The 17,984-nt window shown below is 36.2% G+C and overlaps 1 long non-coding RNA gene across 1 annotated transcript; it reads left to right on the top strand.

Annotated features, from left to right (window-relative positions):
* Positions 1–297: 297 nt before the first annotated feature.
* Positions 298–17,470, top strand: LOC134477886 (uncharacterized). The gene is made up of 3 exons (XR_010050147.1): positions 298–3,593; positions 4,456–4,610; positions 14,180–17,470. It is a non-coding gene; the product is annotated as an uncharacterized LOC134477886 (long non-coding RNA).
* Positions 17,471–17,984: the final 514 nt, after the last annotated feature.

The raw sequence follows: 17,984 nt of genomic DNA, 5'->3' as shown, positions 1-17,984 counted from the left end.
TTTGTTTGTTTTTACTTCTTACAATACTTTGCACTTTTCAGTGTATAAATCTTTTGCTTCTTTAAGTTTATTTCATGTTTATTTCCATGTCAAAAAATAATGTGGAATAATTTTCTTAATTTCTTTTTCACCTTATTTATTGTTTCTAAGAAGAAACAAAACTGATTTTTATTAGTCCATAAATTTATAGATTTACCAATTTGTGTGTGAGTGTATGTTTAATTTTTACAACTTTCTACATCTAAGATCATTTCATATGAAAACAGAAGCAATTTTAGCTTTACTTTTCTTATTTGGATGGTTTCTATTTCTTTTGTTCAATCTGGCTAGGATTTCTGGTACTATACTGAACAGAAGTAGTTTTGTTCCTTCCTTGTATTGTTCCTAATCTAGGGGACAACTTTTTTTTTTTTTTTTTTTTTTTTTTTTTGTCTTTTTCATTTTTATCGGTACCAGGGATCGAACTCACGACTGCCTGCTTACAAAGCAGGCGCTCATGCCACTGAGCTAAATCCCCAGCCCCCTAGGGGAAAACTTTTTAGTGTTTTATTTTTGAGTAGGAGGTCAGCAGTGGTTTTTTTGTATGTGGGCTTTACTATGCTGAGAAAATTTTCTTCTACTTCTAGTGTTTCTTTTTTAAATAGAGAAAAGGTTTTGGCTTTTGTCAAATATTTTATCTGCATCTGTTGAGGTGAGTATTTTGTTTTATCCTTCATTATTTTAATGTGTATCACACTGATTTTTCATAGGTTACGATGTCTTTCTTCCTTGAGATAAACTTATTCATTTATTTATTCGCACTGGGGATCAAACTCATGGCCTTGTGCTTGTGTACAGGCAGGTGCTTGTGCTGCTGAGATAAGTTCCCAGCCTGAGAGAATGAGGTTTTTAAATAGGCTGTTGAATTCAATTTGCTACTATTTTGTGGAATTATTCTATATCACTGATACTACAGATATTAATCTTTTCTTTTTTTCATATTCTTCCTGGTTTTTGTATCAGAATTTTATCAGATTTATAGCATTAGTTTGAAGGTATTCCTATTGTTAATTTTTTGGAAATACTTGATGATTGATAGTAATTCTTGAAATGTTTCACAAAATACTGTGAAATGTGGCTATCCAGTGCCGGACATTTTTTCTTGGGAGTTTTTTGATTATGAATTCTATCTGCCTAGTTATAAGTTTGTTCATATATTCAGTTTCTTCATGATTAAGTATTAGTGGTTTGTATTTTTCAAGGATTAATTTCTTTTAGATTACCCATTTTACTCATATGCCTCTTAAATTTCTTGTTTCTGTGGTATCACTTGCAACATTATCATTTTTATCTCTGACTTTAGTTGGGTCTTTTCTATTTTATTAGTCTCCTTAAAGAACTTTCATATAATAGAAGTCAGTAGTATTACTACAAATAGTTCTTATAAAACCAAAACCAAAACCAAAAAAAAACTAAACTCAAGTTTAACTAAGCCTGAAAAGTTAACTTTATTTACTGATACTATATTTAGAAAGAAATAATTTAAACATCAGGAGAAAGTAGGTACATTTGAAAAGTTGAGATAATCTTTTGCATAATTGATTTAGTTTCTGCTACTTTTCAACAATAAGCAGAGAAAAAACAAGACAGGACTGCCTTCAGTCTAAAAGACATGAAATTCACAGTGGTGTGTATGAATTTTAGATAATTATTTGGATCATTAATTATAAAACAACACCCTTTAGTCAACTGGGAAAATTTGATTATTGTATGATATATACAAAGAATTGTTAATTTTGTTAGATATTTAAATAGTTTTGTGGAGTTGTAAGGAAACTAGAGATACACAGTGAATGATAACAAGATAACACGTTATAAAATGGGTTTAAATTTTTTTTGCTTAAAAATATTTTAGCAAAGAAATCTGGTAAAACACAAATAGCAATAAATTCAACAAGAGGTATGTATGTTTGATAGCTGTGAACTCGGGTTGGTCTATGTGTTGTTTTCTTCATTTTAATGTATGATTCAAATTTAAAACATTTTAAATGTAGTGAATATTTCTATTACTTGTGTTGGTTGGTAAGGACTTTCAAAACTGACAAATATAGAAAACACAAAGAAAAATCTAAAGATATAATCACACAGACCAGATGAAATCGGGTGCATTCAGGTCGGTATGGCCATGATATAATCACATAGAAGCTGAAAGTTTTATAATGAAAAATAAGCATTAAAAAGCTATACTTGGACATGATTTGTAACATAAAGATAGAAAAATATTCTTTGTTATAACATTTTTAAATGCGAAAATGACAAGTAGGAAAGATGAGAATAGAAAAAATTGCCAATATAGGCCCCATTCTATTTTAAAAATTTACCAAAGAAGGAAATGAAATAGCATTATTTATCAATGAAAGATAATTTTTTAGAAATGATTTTTTTAAAAGGGGGTAAGAATAATTCTAGGCTTTCTCATACTTACTGCCTCAAAATTTATGTTCCTCAGAGGAGTCATATTTCTAAACATTTTCAACCTCCAAAATCTTAGCTTAAAAAAATCTGCACAAATTTGTTGGAAGAGAGTTTTTCATTATTGTTTTAATGTGCATTCCCGTAATTACCACAGCATTTTGCATTTATTTATGTTTACAGACTACTTGGTATCATTTTATAAAGAGCTTTTTCATTTCATTTATTTTTTCCTATTGGAGTTTTCACTATTTCTAATGTGTTTGTTAGGGACTTTTACTACCTTAATTCTATTTCTGTTCATATATTTTTCATGGATTTCCTGTATTTCTTTAAGTGTGTTTCCACAATGAGCTTTTGATATGCATATTGTTATATTCAGTGGTTACAAGGAGAACAATTATACGCATAGAATGTATATTATTATTTTCTGATGGTCACCCAGAGTTAAATACAAGAAAGTGCAGGAAATCTGTCCACAACACTAAAGACCTAGAAAATCCAGCCAATGGCGGTCTGGATTCCACAGCAATGTCCTGTATCAGTTCAGATGGAAACCTAGAGCCCGTGACAACGCCTCCCATGAGTCTAACTGGAGGTCTAGAGCCCATGAGGACTCACGAAAGTCTGTTTTATGGATCCATGCTGGGAAGGTCCAAAGATCAGCAGCGTAAGCCAGAAAATCTGTGCTAGCAGAATGAAGGATCTGTGTCACCAAGCTGAGGGATTTGCACTAGAGCCAAGAAGTGACTCTTAAAGTAAGCACCAGGGCTTTCCTAAAAAGCACCACAGCCATCCTCAGTAACAAAGGTCCTGAGCTCCACCAATGATGGGAACAGTTGAGTACGTGTCAGGAGGCCAGTGTGACAACTTTTCTTGGAAATTAAATAGCACACATCTTCCCTTCCAGAACGAGGAAGTGATGCTCCAAGTAAGAACCAGGGCTCCTCTGAAGTGAACCATAGCCATTTTCAACAACAAGGTCCTGAGCTCCTCCGATGACAAATGGTTGAATTCCTATTGTGGAAGCCAGCATGACAGGTTCTTCCAGGAGGACTAATGGTTCCAAACAACAACACTTAGGAGCACTTAACAACCCTGCCCTTCCTTTCTCTGTCTTTTGTGCTGGCAACTTTCCTCAGGTGGGCCATCTACATGCAGCACCATGCTGATTTAAGTCAGCTGGTGTTAAGTTGATCCCAGTTTTTGATACATAGCACATATAAATTCTAGTTCTGTGTGACCAAATTTAACAATATCTCTTTCAAAATGACTTCTGCTTTTGGCCCAATCCCTACAAAGGCCTTCTGCATGCATGATTACATAAATCATCATTCTTATTTTCCTTTAATATTTTATAGTTTTATTTTTGTATTTAAATTCGTAATTCATTTGAACTTTGTTTTGGTGCTGTATAATATATGAGCTGATCTAATAGCATACAAATGATTAGTGGTTTGTTCCAGCACCATTTAGTGAATTATGCATCATTTCCTATTTGATTGGGAGTTCCAACTTTATCAGAAAAGTGCTACTTTTTAATGTAGTGCTTATTATCATCAGTGGTTAATAAAATGTATTTCTCCTTTCTTTCTTACCCTACTTTTAGTTTCATAGGTTTTCTTTTCTTTTTGTTTTTAGAATCTGATTATTTATTTACTTCAAGTTTTGATGATATATTGGCATTTCATTTAGCTAAAACATAGTTTTTCTTAATGTCTAAGTGAACTACTTGAGATTAAAAAGGATTCAGTTTTTTTGGATATTGTGTCAAGGCTGTAATTATGATTGTCAGGTAATTATGATTATCTTGCCATACTCAGTACCAACAAAAGGCACACACTGAAAACATTTTAACATTGACTCGAAATGGAGTTGCTGAAACAATTTGGATCCACTTAAATTCCAATGCTAATTTGACTGCTACGGTTTCCTTGTGGAAAAGGGAGCGGGAAGGGATTATCTGTGTTATAACCTATGCTGCTCTTGTTTTCTTTCCTATAGTTATGAGACCTGTATAGTTTAACTTTCATTGGGTACATATATTCTTGAAGGAAGAAAATATGTGGAAAACCTGAGAAAGGCTGATGTATAACATTTAGCATGCACTAATGGAGAAGTTTGAAGATCGCCCTTCCACTCTGCTCCAGTGAGAAATGGTGAGTAAAAAACTGGAAGAGTACACAATTGTGCAGCAGTGCAGTGTCTCTGGGGATATATAATTTGGTCAGGGTAGAATTATATCTATGCTGGGGACTTGCTGCCTTCCAGGTATCAGAGGACATTTTACTTTCCTGATGTATGTGAGGCTAGTTTCTATCACCCATCTCTTTTACTTAAGGAAGAAAGTTAGCCTGGATAATTCATTCTATGTTGCTGAGACTGGAAGACAGGAGTTGACTATGGAAGATGCTTTCTCAGCTGAAACTAAATGATGCTTTATGTGTCATCCCTAAACAAAGAAATTAGAAAACCACATATAGATAGACAAAAGCACATTAAATATGTGATAAAGTAAGTGGTTTTGTAACTGATTCTGTTACTTAAGTTCAAGCATTTTTTTCTCACTGGTCTTTGTCAACTATAAATTAAGATAGAAGAAGTTGGACTATGGGCAGCCAAGGCAGTACAGAATGCTTTGAGGATCACATTTTTAAGGGTTATTAAACACAATTTATTTTGTCAGATTCCAATTTATCTGTATTTTAACAAATCCTGGGAACGTGAGTCTTGACATCTTGTACATCCCTATTAATTATGCACGCTTGAGCTCCTGTTCTTGCTTGACCTTAAAGACTGTGCTGTTTACTCTGGTGAGAACTGAACAGAATACAATGCTCATTCTGAATGAATTCAACTGCCCCTATTCTCCTTTTTTTTCTTGTTTGAGATTCATTAAATGTCTGGAGTTCAACTAGGAGAAAAAATAATGATAAGTGGAAATGGGTTCAAGGGATATCAGTAAGACAATGAAAAAGTTTAAAGGTATATTTTCAAATTCAGTGCTATAGCCCTGAGGAATTTTATTGTTGGAAATAAATAGTTTACATACCTGTGTTATACAATGCTGCCTTTTAAATTCCCAATTATTTCTGAGAGTTCTTCCAGTGTATAAAAAGTCACCATTTTTGATCTGTCATTGATGTCAATAACACTACAGTTCTCTTCTTTAGTGAAATTGGAAAGAGCATGGATAAGCTTAAAATTTCCAAGAAAATATAGCCATCTCAGTTTACTCAGATTCAAACAGACCTTCCAGATACAAATTTAGTCAACTCAGAGGTGTACTTCTTTTCAGGATCAGTTCTTCTTTGTTAAATATTCCTTCTTCCTGCTTCCTCTCTCTTCCTTCACATGGGTATGTGCGTGCTAACTTTGCAGGCAAGATGAAGACAGGTGGCTTTAACTTGAATGCTATTTTCTGAGTAGTGGTTAGTCTTTGGTGCCAGTGGATGTTTAGCACTAATATTTGCTGCAGTCTGATTGTATCCTGGTCCCATCAAGAATTAAAGCTGTGGTCCTTGGCACAGCTCAGCCCTCCAGCTGTTATTAGTACAGTCTTGTCTGAGTTGACATTCTTTTCTCTGTGGGTCTTCTACTCCCACCCTGTTCTCTCAAAATACTTCACACTACTTCACTACAGGTACTCTGTAGCTGACCCTGGTCATCATCAGTATGGATCTTCTGGAGTTTCTAAGCAATAGAAACAGGTTACACAGAGCCAGGCTATACCATCTTGCCACTCACAAATACTGTGGGGGAGTTATGTTGCATGAACTGAACTAAATGCTTCTTTATAAATTTTTCAACTTATCTGTACTGTGTCTGAGGAATCTGGTAAGTCATTAGATTTTCCCAAAGCCATTTGGTTATCTTGCAGTTGTACTACAAGCCCTGCAGACTTAAGGATGATGCTGGCATCCAATTTCTTGTTTTCATTTTTGCCTTTTTCATTCATTCTCATAAAATGATTATAGCTTTAAGCTGATGATGATAATGATGATGATCATGATGATGATAGACACTTTTGTCACTGTAGCTCTTACAATCTGTAAGATACAGTTCTGTGAATTAACTCATTCAGTCTTCATAATACTTTGGTATGGTTCTTTCATTAGTCTGTTTTTATGGATGAGAAAAGCATGCATAATGAGCCAAATAACTTGTTTAAGGTCTCGTGGCTAGTCAGTGATAGTGCCAGAATTTGAATACAGGCAGTTTGGCTCCAGAGTCTCTGTTTTCATGCTCCAATTCTGAACATTTCTTCTTTTCATCTGCCTAGCTTTCTTCTTTCATTTCCTCCTTTTTCTTACAATGGACTTTTGGGATTATCATGTCTGTCTAGTTTCCCTGTAAAGAAGATACTGAGGGCAAACCGACGTGCCAACATTTGATTGTTGAAATAAAGTTAAGGAGTGAGGGAGAGGAAACATAAATGTGTTAGTGAGCATAACAGAAAACAAGTTTCTTGATTTCCCCAGATATCTTTTGAGAAATAGTGTCTACCCAAACATCTGTCTGGGAGACAGGAAGGGAAAAATGCCTGTCTGTCCACTGGTTTCTGTTTTTCCCATGGGTCAAATTTGGCCCCATGGAGATCTAATGACCATGAGTGTAAAAAGAGTCCTGGTGACTTATTGACCCCCCTTTCTCTGAGCTCTATCCTGGAGAGCAGGTGTATGGCAGGATTCAGATACACTGAACCTTTAGGTTTGTAATCACAGTGAACTCAGGAAACAACTGGCTATAGGAGACAGCTGGCTACACAACCCAGGGAAGACAACTAGCACCATGGCCAAAAGTGAAGCACGTGCATGGATCTGGGGTGGCGAATTAAATCTGGAACACTCTGCTCTCCCTTATCTATAAGGAAACCATATTTCCAAACCTAAACCAGCTTTTGATGATATTAACACTATTACCTAAGGAAAATACAACACAGAGACAAATCAGACAAACCAGGACCCACCCTGAGGGTCCGGTTGGATTTGCACATGCCTTGTTTAGCTTGTTTTCATGTAAGTGGTAGAAATTTGGTATCTACTTCATGGCCCACAAATGTTCCAGGTGTCAGTTCTGGTCCAACCTGACTCCCAGTTGGCCCTCAAGCTAACTCCTCTGAGCAGAGTTCATTTCCTGTCCTAAAATTTATCTTTCCTATGATATTTGACACTGGCAGTGTTAATTCTTTCTGGAGTAACTCTTTGTGCACATCAGAGAAAGGACTGGCTCTATAAATTCAAGGAGATAGTCACATAATCATCGGACAACATCAGCTTTTTAAGTCTTGTTTCATTGGCCTTAGGAACCTATGAAGACAGCCATAGTGCAATACAAACTCAGTCCTGTTGTATTTTTAAAAATCTATTTACTGACCTTTAAAAAACTCAAGTCCAAATTTACCTCACAACATTCTCTTTTCTTCATAGAAGTGATGGGTTGTAACAAAAATTTAAAAAGAGGTTTCTATTATCAATCTTAATATAAAACTTGGATTTTAAAATGTTCATAAATTAAGGAAAATAAACACTAAATATTTTCTTTCTTTGCAACAGGGAGAGTTAAGCTCTTATCAATATCTTATATAAACAGTAAACATGTTCCTTGCAGCATAATTCAGTAAAGCAGTAGTAACTAGTAAAAGTTAGTTTGTTAATCTACTTTTTAAGTGAAAATAGAGCATTTCAAGATGCAGATGTTCTACTCTCCCGTGGCCCATGGTTCTGTTTCTGTGGAGATAATTCCACAATCCACACAATACCACAATAGCACAAACCACAATCCTCACTTTCGTAGTTGGCCTTTATGAGGGCTCATGTCCACATTTGTCCCTAAAGATCAATTATCTCCACCAAATAGTTACAAAGTATATAAAAGGCCACTATGCTTACTTTCTTTGAGATTATTCTTGACTATTTTCACTTTATTATTTTGCTCTCCCATAATTATCCATTATCACTTAGAATATTCACTTTGTATTAGTGAAATAAATTCTCCTTTCTCTGATTAGATCTTAATATTTTCTATTGTAAATCACTGAACCATTAAACCAAAGAAAAATAGAAGAAGAATCAACATCCCTAAGATTTTGTTGCACTATGGAGTCTGAATTACTTTTTAAACCTGAACTAGCAGAAGAGCGTTTATGGAGCAGAAGTTTGAGAAGTTTGGTGTTGTTTTCTCTGAAATCTTCCCCAAGTTTCAGGGAAGAGTGGCAATGGGGATTATGTCATTAGAGTCAGATGCCTGACAGTAATACAATATGGCCACATTCCAGAGCTCAAGGGAGTATGCTGTCCTGTGAGTCCTCCTTTGAAAACTGCTTTGGGTGGGAGTGTAGTTCAGTGGTAGAGTGCTTGCCTAGTGTGTACAAGGCGGTTTTAGCAGTGTATAGTACTGCTAAAACAAAGAAACTGTTTTTTTTTTTTTTATGTTGGATCATTGAACAGAACAGTTTGCACTCTCATTGTCTACCTTTTATGTTTTAATTTTGTAACTTGAACAACTATTTCTAAATGACAATATGTAATTTATCAACTAGTGATTTCTTAGCATTAATTTTTTTGAAATTCTGTATTATTTTTACCCTTTTTCCTGTTTTGCTGTTTTTCTTTAAATAAAGAAAGATTTTTTTAAGCAATTCATATTTTTGTATCTTTTGGGTGATTTAACTATGTTATATGAAATTTTGAAGATACAAAATATCAAAATGTTCTGAATCTAATAAGACTATTGATACTTTTGCATATACTCTAATATAAACATAAATGTAACTGTGATACCTCAACTTTTAACATGCATAATATTAGAATAGTTGCATTATTTTCATGATACTATAACATGTTCATAATGATCGCAATCTTACTAAAGATTTTCTAAAACAGAATTCAGTCTTTTATAACACAGTATATCTGAAAGTCTTAATATCGTCTCTTTATCCATGGGCCTTGTGTTTCTTCCTAGTAGGTTTTAAGTAAATTATTATAGCAGGCCTTAAATTCGCATTATTTGTAAAGGATTAAATCATTTTTTTCTCCAATTGTACTTTTTTCCCCTCTGGCGGTCTTCTTTTTCAAGTCATTTTAGTCATAAATTTACTTTTTGTTAAAAGTCCAGTTGTCTCAGTAATTAAGTAGAAACAAATTAATTAACCAGAATTAAAACATGGTAAGTGGAACTGTATGTTGTTGTGCAGCTGAAATAACCATTAGAGGGTTTAGAGGTTTTTATTTTAAGTTGGGTATTTAAGGGTCACAGACTGTGCCAGGCAGTAATAGGAAGTACACAGTGAGTTTTTCTGTTATTCGCAAAGCCCTCTACTTGCAAGCATGAAAACAACTTTTTTATACCACTCTAGTAAACAGCGTTTAAAATTAGGTGCCAGTAAGAATATCTGTCACAGTAAAGATTATTTGATGTTTGAAAGATGATAAAATCATTCAGATTTTATTCAAAAACAGCCACACAATGTAAACAGATTCTTTCTAAGCATATGGATGGTGAAGTTGACAGCATCCATTTTAGTCACTATGATGATGTCCTCTTTATCATAGTTATTTTGAGCCTATCACTGTTCAATATTCAGCAAAAAGGATAGACTAACTCTGAGTTAAATTTTCTGTTTTGTTGAGTTTTTTTTTAAACATTGAAGCTTGAATAAATAAGCCAAGTAGAAATAGTCAAAGTAATAGCAGAAAGGTTGCTGTAGCTGCTCAAAGGCTGATGTTTCTGGAGGTCAGAGATGTCAGGTTTTTATCCAGTGTCTTCAAGAATTTTCACTTTCTTTTCACCCAGCAGATCATGTCCAATGCAGGCACTGAGTCATATTTTTAGGGCCCATTTCTCGACACCGAGGGGACAGTAGAAGTAAAGGATGAGAGTGAGGGAAGTGGGCTTTGGAAACCTACCTTCACAAAATGTTGACCACTAAGAATTGCTAAGTAAAAAGCTATCAGACAAAAAATAATATTTTGTAGATATTAATTAGTATCAGTCCAGATCATTTTCCTTTTTTTCCCTTCTTCCCTTCTTGCTTCAGGGAATAGATATGGTAGGACAACAAGCAAATGGCCCATGTCTTGTCCTGACCTTGCCCTGAATCTCCCCACACACCTAGAGCCTTTTTATTATTTGAAAAGCAGAAAGGAAAAAAAATCCAGCAAGGTGAGGATTTGAAGTCCTGCTTTGCAACTCTCAAACTAAAAGTGATGTCAGGCTCAGGGTGAAGAAAGCAAGCACGGATGAGAGTTTTCATGTTTTGGGTTCTGGATAGAAAGCCTTTTGGACTTTGGGACAAAAATCCAGAGTCAGTCTCTCAGAAGTAGATCTTAAGCAGAAGATCCCAGTCAAGTACTCTTTGAAGAAAGGGTTCTCAGGAGAGATCAATAAGGAAGTGAACATGGTAGGATTGGAAAGGGCAAAAGTCACCCATGGAAGTGATCTCAGGATAAACTCCAGAATCCTGACCTTACAGAGGAAAACTGAAGAGTAAGTTGTGCTCCAAGTTGTGCAACCCGAACCAGCTCCCTGCCCTCTCCAGCTCCCACATGTTCATCTTTGCACAGGGATTTCCCTCCATAGCAGTAAATGTCAGAAGGTAAAGCAGCCTCAGTTGTCCCAGGAAAGCTTCCAGAAAGATCACAGGTACTAGGTGTTAGAAACAAAGGCACTGCATGTGAATGTAGAGAGTGAACTTTGCACAGAAATGACAAAACTGGGACTGACTCAAGTTATGTATAGACAGCTGAAGTTGTCTGTCTGCACATGGAATAAGAAGTGTAGCATTACAGTAACAAGCCTTTGATATGTGTGCATCTACCACTGTATCATTCTCATTGCTTTTCTTGCTACATTATTTTTTTCTGACTTCCATTAAAACTGTAAGAGATACAGGGAGCAGAAATCATGCCACTTATTTTAGGTATATAGATTTGAAAAGCGACAACCTCAATCAGCTTATTTGGACAGTGAAAGCCTCTTTTTATCTTTCAAATCCATTTTTCTTTCTCTGGTCTGTAGTAACAATCTACAGAGCATTTTTGCAATCTGACACAAATCCAGAAAGTAGGAGTCATAATAGGAAAGCTAAACTGTGGCTCCTGTCAGAATTCTTTGGCTCTCATATTTGAACCTCTGAATCAAAATCGCTCTGCATGAAGCAGGGGTTTCCATTTTTAATGACCTCCTCAGAGGCCGTTTACCCAGCCAGGGAAAAGCGGTTTGGAATTGTGATATGTCAGCATGATATGAGAAAGAGCCATCTAGTTTATTAGTAAATTGCTTGTATGTCTGTGCATGGTTGACAAGCAGCATGCAAACTGAAGAAGATTCCCTCACTCCCAATGTGAGTACCAGCAACAACTAAGATTGTAGCCTGAACAGAATAAAAAGAAGGAAGTTGTCTTAGTTACTTTTCTCTTTGCTGAGACAAAATGTTTGACATCTAAAGTTAAACAATGAAAGTTTTATTGTAGCTCACAGTTTGTGGAAGTTTCTGTTCATAGTTGTCTGGCTCCAAGGCAAGGTGGCAGGGCAGAGGGGCAAAGAGAAGAGAAACAGTTCATGGAAGGCAGAAGAAAGAAAGTGAAGGAGAAGCAACAGCAGCCTTCTTTCTGCCCTTCATATTCACCCAGGCTATCCGCCTTTCGAGTGGTACCACCCACACTCAGAGTGGCATTCCCATTACCCACACCCAGAACCACGTCAAATCAATCAGAGAACTAATTCATTCACCGCACACTCTTAATCCTAGCTTCACGTACCCTAGATACAGCCACCTCTGAAAAGTTCCGCCTGTGCCCACTTTGGGAGGACATCTCTACACACAAGCCGTAATAGAAGTCTTCCCTTCCTTTTTCAGAGGAGAACTGGTTTATTTTGTTTCTTTAGGTATTATCTCTAGGCTTCTAACACGCTCTTCAGCCTTCCAATGCAGCAGAAGCTTTAACTTTCTTGCACAGACCCACACCAGACTCTCCTGTGAGCCTCAGCCCCAGACCTTTTGAGTGGATCCTCTGGCCCTCCAGAGGACAGATGACCATTTCATGTTCCATCCGTGATATGGCAGATGACCATTACAACTCTTCCACTTTTATTTCTGTAAGCCTACCTAGCAAAAACTTTGTACAATCATACACATATTTCGTATTGAATCTGATCCTGTAGCGAACCCTAATACAGGAAGTGTGATGGTCCAGTCCTGATAAGGAGGACCATCGGTAAGGAGCATGGTTTAAGTCCTGGTTCTGCCATTTACCATCTATGTGAGTTTAAGTCACTGACATTATTTTCCCCTTCTGTTATCTGCAGTATGTGGTAATGTAAGTACTTACCTGAAAGTATTGTGTTGAGAATTCAAGCAGGTAATGTGGCTAAAGTGCTAATCCCGGGACTCTGCATAAAGTAAATTCTTATTAAGTCTATTTATTATGATGTTTTATTACTTCTTATGCTTTCCTTTCTTTTTAAAAATCCTTTTCTTTTAATTGCTTAGTATAGGTCATCCTTTCTCTAACATTATGTTTTTTCCCTCACTGAATGTCAATGGACCACTTCTCAGGACTTGAGAATTATTCAGCAAAGCAAACCTTTTGGTTAATGTTGTTTACTGGAGTGGGATTTGACTGGTGGCAATTTAGACACATAGCTGGCAGATGGTAGATGGCCTTGGGAGGCTATACTATTTGCTTAGAATACAGAGTACAAAATCTCTCTTTACCAGTCATTTCAAAAATAAGTCTCACTTAGAATTTCACTATAGTTAAAATCCTGGTGAAATATTCACTAGTTTAGTATTTATTTACAGCCTGGAAGCCCAGCAGTACAATTCTAGCAGTTATGTAATCTTAAAAGCAAATTCTACAGTTCCCTTAGAGCTCTTTTTTTTGTGCAACTAGAAAGATATGTTTGAAAGCCAGCTCAGGCCCAGCTCCAGTATCTGTGACAAAAATTTTAAAAATGAAAAAAGAATTTTTCTTTCTAATTTGGAAAGCAAACAAGATAAATAAAAAGAACAGGAGCAAGCCAGCTGTTAGAATGGCAACCAAATGGGACAGTTTTCAAAAAAGGCGAGAAATCACAGTTCAAATGAAACCAGAGTAAGGGTAATCTTCAGGCTCTCAGACTTTCATCAACTACTTAAGAGGAAGAAAGACCAGGTGACGATGAAGGGACAGTGATGACAGGAGTGAGATAAAAATAAAGGATTATCTTCATGTGGTCAAAGCACAAGAGCAGAGCCCACTGAGAAGGCTTTTCTATCGATAATAGGTGACTGACAGGATAACCTTAGAGTGTGGCAGGGTTGGACTGAAGATAGTACTTAGGGCAGAACTTTAAGGGAGTTTCCTTTGCCCAACCAGCAAGGTAAGTGACCACAAGAATGTCCATCTCCATGTTACTTTTAGCTCTCTTCCCAACATACCAGCTGGAAGAAATAACCTTCCCAGTACTCACCAGGAGATGTAAACAGTCACTAGAGATGTAACAGAGGGAGGACACAGCTAGGTAAAAGGAATAGAATCTCCATTGTTCCTTGTTTCTGTGCCTGGATCTTTACACAAGTCATGTCAGCTGATCCCATAAAGGACTTGTAGTTAATTTCTTATATTATAGAGGATGGTCCTAACTTTGCAAAGCTATGACTGCTGAGAAGCAAATCTCACCTCTCATCCCAAGAATTCTGTTTCCAGAACCTATTATCTGAACCTCTGGTTGTATTGCCTTACAGCAAGAAAACTTCTTCACTGAAAGAAAATTAATGAGGCCCTATAATGATACAAGAGACAAAGAACAAAGACCACGGTCTGTCTGTCAAGAGGTGCTTGATGAATCTTTAAGGCACCCAGAAGCAGGGATTTCACTCATAACGAAACTCACTTAGTAGGCTGCATTCGCACTGAGGCAGCAAGAAGTTGCAACAGAGTTCAGCTGTTCATGCCCTATCACCTGTTGGTTGCTTATGACATCCTGATCGAGTTCCATAACACTGTGATGAGAGATGAAACCCTGGAAATGGAATAGAAGCGGTTCTTTCTGATTTGAAATGCATCATATAAGTGGAAAGGAAGAAAGACTGGTAAGGACAACGTAGCCTATCAACGTTACAACAGTGATTTAAACCATGTTCTTAAAGGTCACTAAAGAAATACAAAAAGAGAGAGCTTCTAAGTCAAACATCCAATTTTAAGTACCAATGATTTCTGTAATCAAATATCTTAAATATATATATATGTATATATATATATATATACATATTTATATGATAGCTTGTATAGTTTTTCACAACTGGAAAAATGTATTTTATCAGATATATTTCCCATGAATTATTTTTTAAAATCATATTATTTTTTGGCAAATATGTACCAGAACAGCAATGAGTCAAATTCTGTTACATCTTTGCAATCTCACTCTCCCAATCTTAGCTTAAGCCACCTCTAGTCTGATTTTTGCCATTCTCAAATGTCAGATAAATAGAAGTATGTGAATATTTAGTTTTCTGTCTTTTGTACCTTTCACATAGTATAATAACTTTGTGATTCATCCATGTTGCTGCATGTACTTATAATCTGTTATTTTTTATTGCTGAATAGTATTTTATACTTAATATTCACAATTCATTTATCCATTTGCCAGTCACTGAAATATTTGAAGTGTTTTTCAGTTTTGGGTAAAACTTCCAAAATCATTGGAATATGTACGGCTTTGAGTAAAGGGCAGTAATGAACACAGTTTTATATGCTTATAATTCATATATTTTCTTTCATCAATATAGAAAAAAACTTGGGCCATTTACAAAAATTTACTTGCTTTATTTTATTTGGTTTTAAGAGTTTGTCATGGTTTATATCTAGATGTCTCTCCAAAGCCCCACGGGCTCATAGATGGAGCTTCTGCGGGTGATTGAATCGTGCATGTGTGATGCTGGATCATGAGTGTGTGATACTGAATTACTCCACTGGTGGGACTTTAACTGGGTGTGACTTTGAGGGGCAAAGCCTGGTGGGAAGAGGTGGGTCAGAGTGGGGATGATCTGGAAGGATTTACACAGGTGTAAATATTCTTCCTCTTTCTTTAACAGTGCTTACCTGCTTCCTGCCTTTCACGCCATGGATTCTTGCCTCTCTGCGCTGCCACTCTGCCTTGGAGCTAGCTGACTATTGCCTGAAACCTCTAAAAACTGTGGGCTAAATAAGCCTCTCTTTTAACTTGTGGATGCTGAGTATCTTTGTCCAGCAACAAAAAGTAATTAAGACAGTTTTTTGAGTATTCCGGATACAAACTGTTCAGCAGATTTTATTTTGCAAATAGTTTCTCTGAGATTATTGCTTGAATTTTTTCCCATTATTTCAGTTATTTCAAAGTTCAGAAGATTTCAATTTTCTGAAAAGTACAATTTATTAATTTCTGCTTTTATATGTCATTTTTGTGACTTATAAAAAATAGTTGTTTATCCAGTCTCACAGAGACTTTCTCTTATATATTTGTTTTACCTACCTTAAGCTCTGCTTTATATCTGAATTGCATTCTGTGCCCAAAGGTATTTATTTTGCTTTCTCCTCTTAGAAGGGCAACTATTTTTTTTGTTTTAATTTGTCTTGTATCATCAATCAATTTGTCTTATATCATCAATCTATTGATAAAGTAAGAAAAATTTATGATTTTGTAAATCATCTAGATGTTTTATATTTTGAGAGTGCGAGTGGCATTCTATTGGATCCCACATTTTACCTTCAAGTAGAATTCTCATGAGAAATATTTTATTTTATTTTTTATTTTAAAAAAGTTTTTTGGTGCCTTGTGTTTGCCACATAGGCACTTGTACCACTGAGCTATTTCCCCAACCAAGAGAAATATTTTAAAATCTGGGGAAATTCCTGATGAATTTAATAGCCATTTCCAAATCTGGAAAATACTGAATGTATAAAATTATATATACAATAGAGTCTGGTTTGGTTACTTTCTCATTACTGGAGACCCATAATTTACATTAGGAAAGATTTCTTTTGAATCAATTTGTAGAGATTTCAGCTGTAGTCAGCTGGCTGTGAGGTGGAGCAGCATGACAAGGGGGCATGGCAGGAGAGCTTGCAGCATGGCAGGCAGGAAGCAGAACGGGACAGATGAGGAAGAGGAATATCATACCCTCCAGGCCAGCCCACAGCGACCCACCTCTTCCCACTAGGCTTCAGCTCTCAGCATCACACCCAGTCATAAACTCAGCAGTGGACTAGTTCACTGTCCACTCATAAGTAACATGGCCCCCATGGTCCAGTCACTGCCCCAACTCTTACCTTTGAAGGCATGAAACTTTGGAGGATGTTTTAGAGGTGTGACCTCAAGACCTTCCTCTGGTTGGGGGAGGTACTAAAAAGTTGTTTAGTTCCGTTCCCTTCCTGTCCTACTTCTCAAATCCCCTATTCATTTTTCGAGGAATAGAAAAAGCAGTCACTTTTGTATAAATCTTTAGAGTCTTCATCTATACAACCCAACCAAAAGCATAAATCAAAACTAAAATAGAAAAGCACAAAAATATTAGCTGAGTACATAGACTAGAAATTTATCCATAAACAATTTTACTGTGTATCGGAAGGATAGCCCTTGCATATTCATTTACTCCTCCACTCCTCCTTCCCTTCTCTTCACCTCTTCACTCTCCCCCAGACCAGACTCCTCCTCTTTACTGCTGTCAGCTAAGACCCAAAGGCCACTTTCTCCCATTGCTGTGTTCACTAAAACATCAGCCCCTCTGGAAGATGTGCTGTTAGAAAATGACCATTTAATATGTTTATTTCTATGTATGTAACAGGGCACTGAATTTTCAGGGACTGGCCAAACATTTTTTCATCATAGGAAAACACCCTTTAAAACAAAAGGCTAAATATGACTGTTCCTCATATCTAAGGAAGACTTCACAAGGTTTGTCTTCTTGAGGCACTGCTTAATTCAAGACAGGATTTGTTTTCCAGTCCAAATTATGCAATTTATATCTTATTTTAATAAAATTGTGTTCACTTCTCTAGAGTTCTGTTCTCTCATTTTCCATCATCTGCTCCATATCAGTGTAATCTGTAAGATAAAATTTTCCAAACAGTAATTTATCAGTCTTCCATGATAATACTACTACTTTATTTTGTATGAAGGTTGATGGGATGGACTCCGGGGAGAGTCAGCAGAACAATTCAGATGGGACGCTGTGCATTCCACTGAGTCTTGTTATTTCAGCTGAACTATAGTTGTTTAAGAAAGCAAATTATATGCATCTCTTCCCAATTCTTCTTTCGCGGCAACTTGACCATAGCTTGAAATTCATGGCTGTGGCTAACACACTTTATGTCTAGATGTTCCACCAAAGTCTCATTTGGTCATACGGCTTTTCCACGGGTGGCTGAATCTAGAGTGTGTGATGCTGAGATTAAGGGCATGTGACTAGTAAATCAGCCTACTGATTAGTTTGTCACAATTCTGATAGTTCTGGCTAGGATTAAGGGTACAAATGCTATTCCCACCATGGGATGGGTAGCCTATGTACAATA

The sequence above is a fragment of the Cavia porcellus genome, unplaced genomic scaffold (genome assembly GCF_034190915.1).
Source record: "Cavia porcellus strain 051 isolate PalLab524CR breed Dunkin Hartley unplaced genomic scaffold, mCavPor4.1 scaffold_10, whole genome shotgun sequence".
In the NCBI taxonomy this organism is placed as follows: Eukaryota; Metazoa; Chordata; class Mammalia; order Rodentia; family Caviidae; genus Cavia; species Cavia porcellus.
The sequence above is the reverse complement of the archived record's forward strand: the minus strand, read 5'-3'. Positions and strand labels throughout refer to the sequence as shown.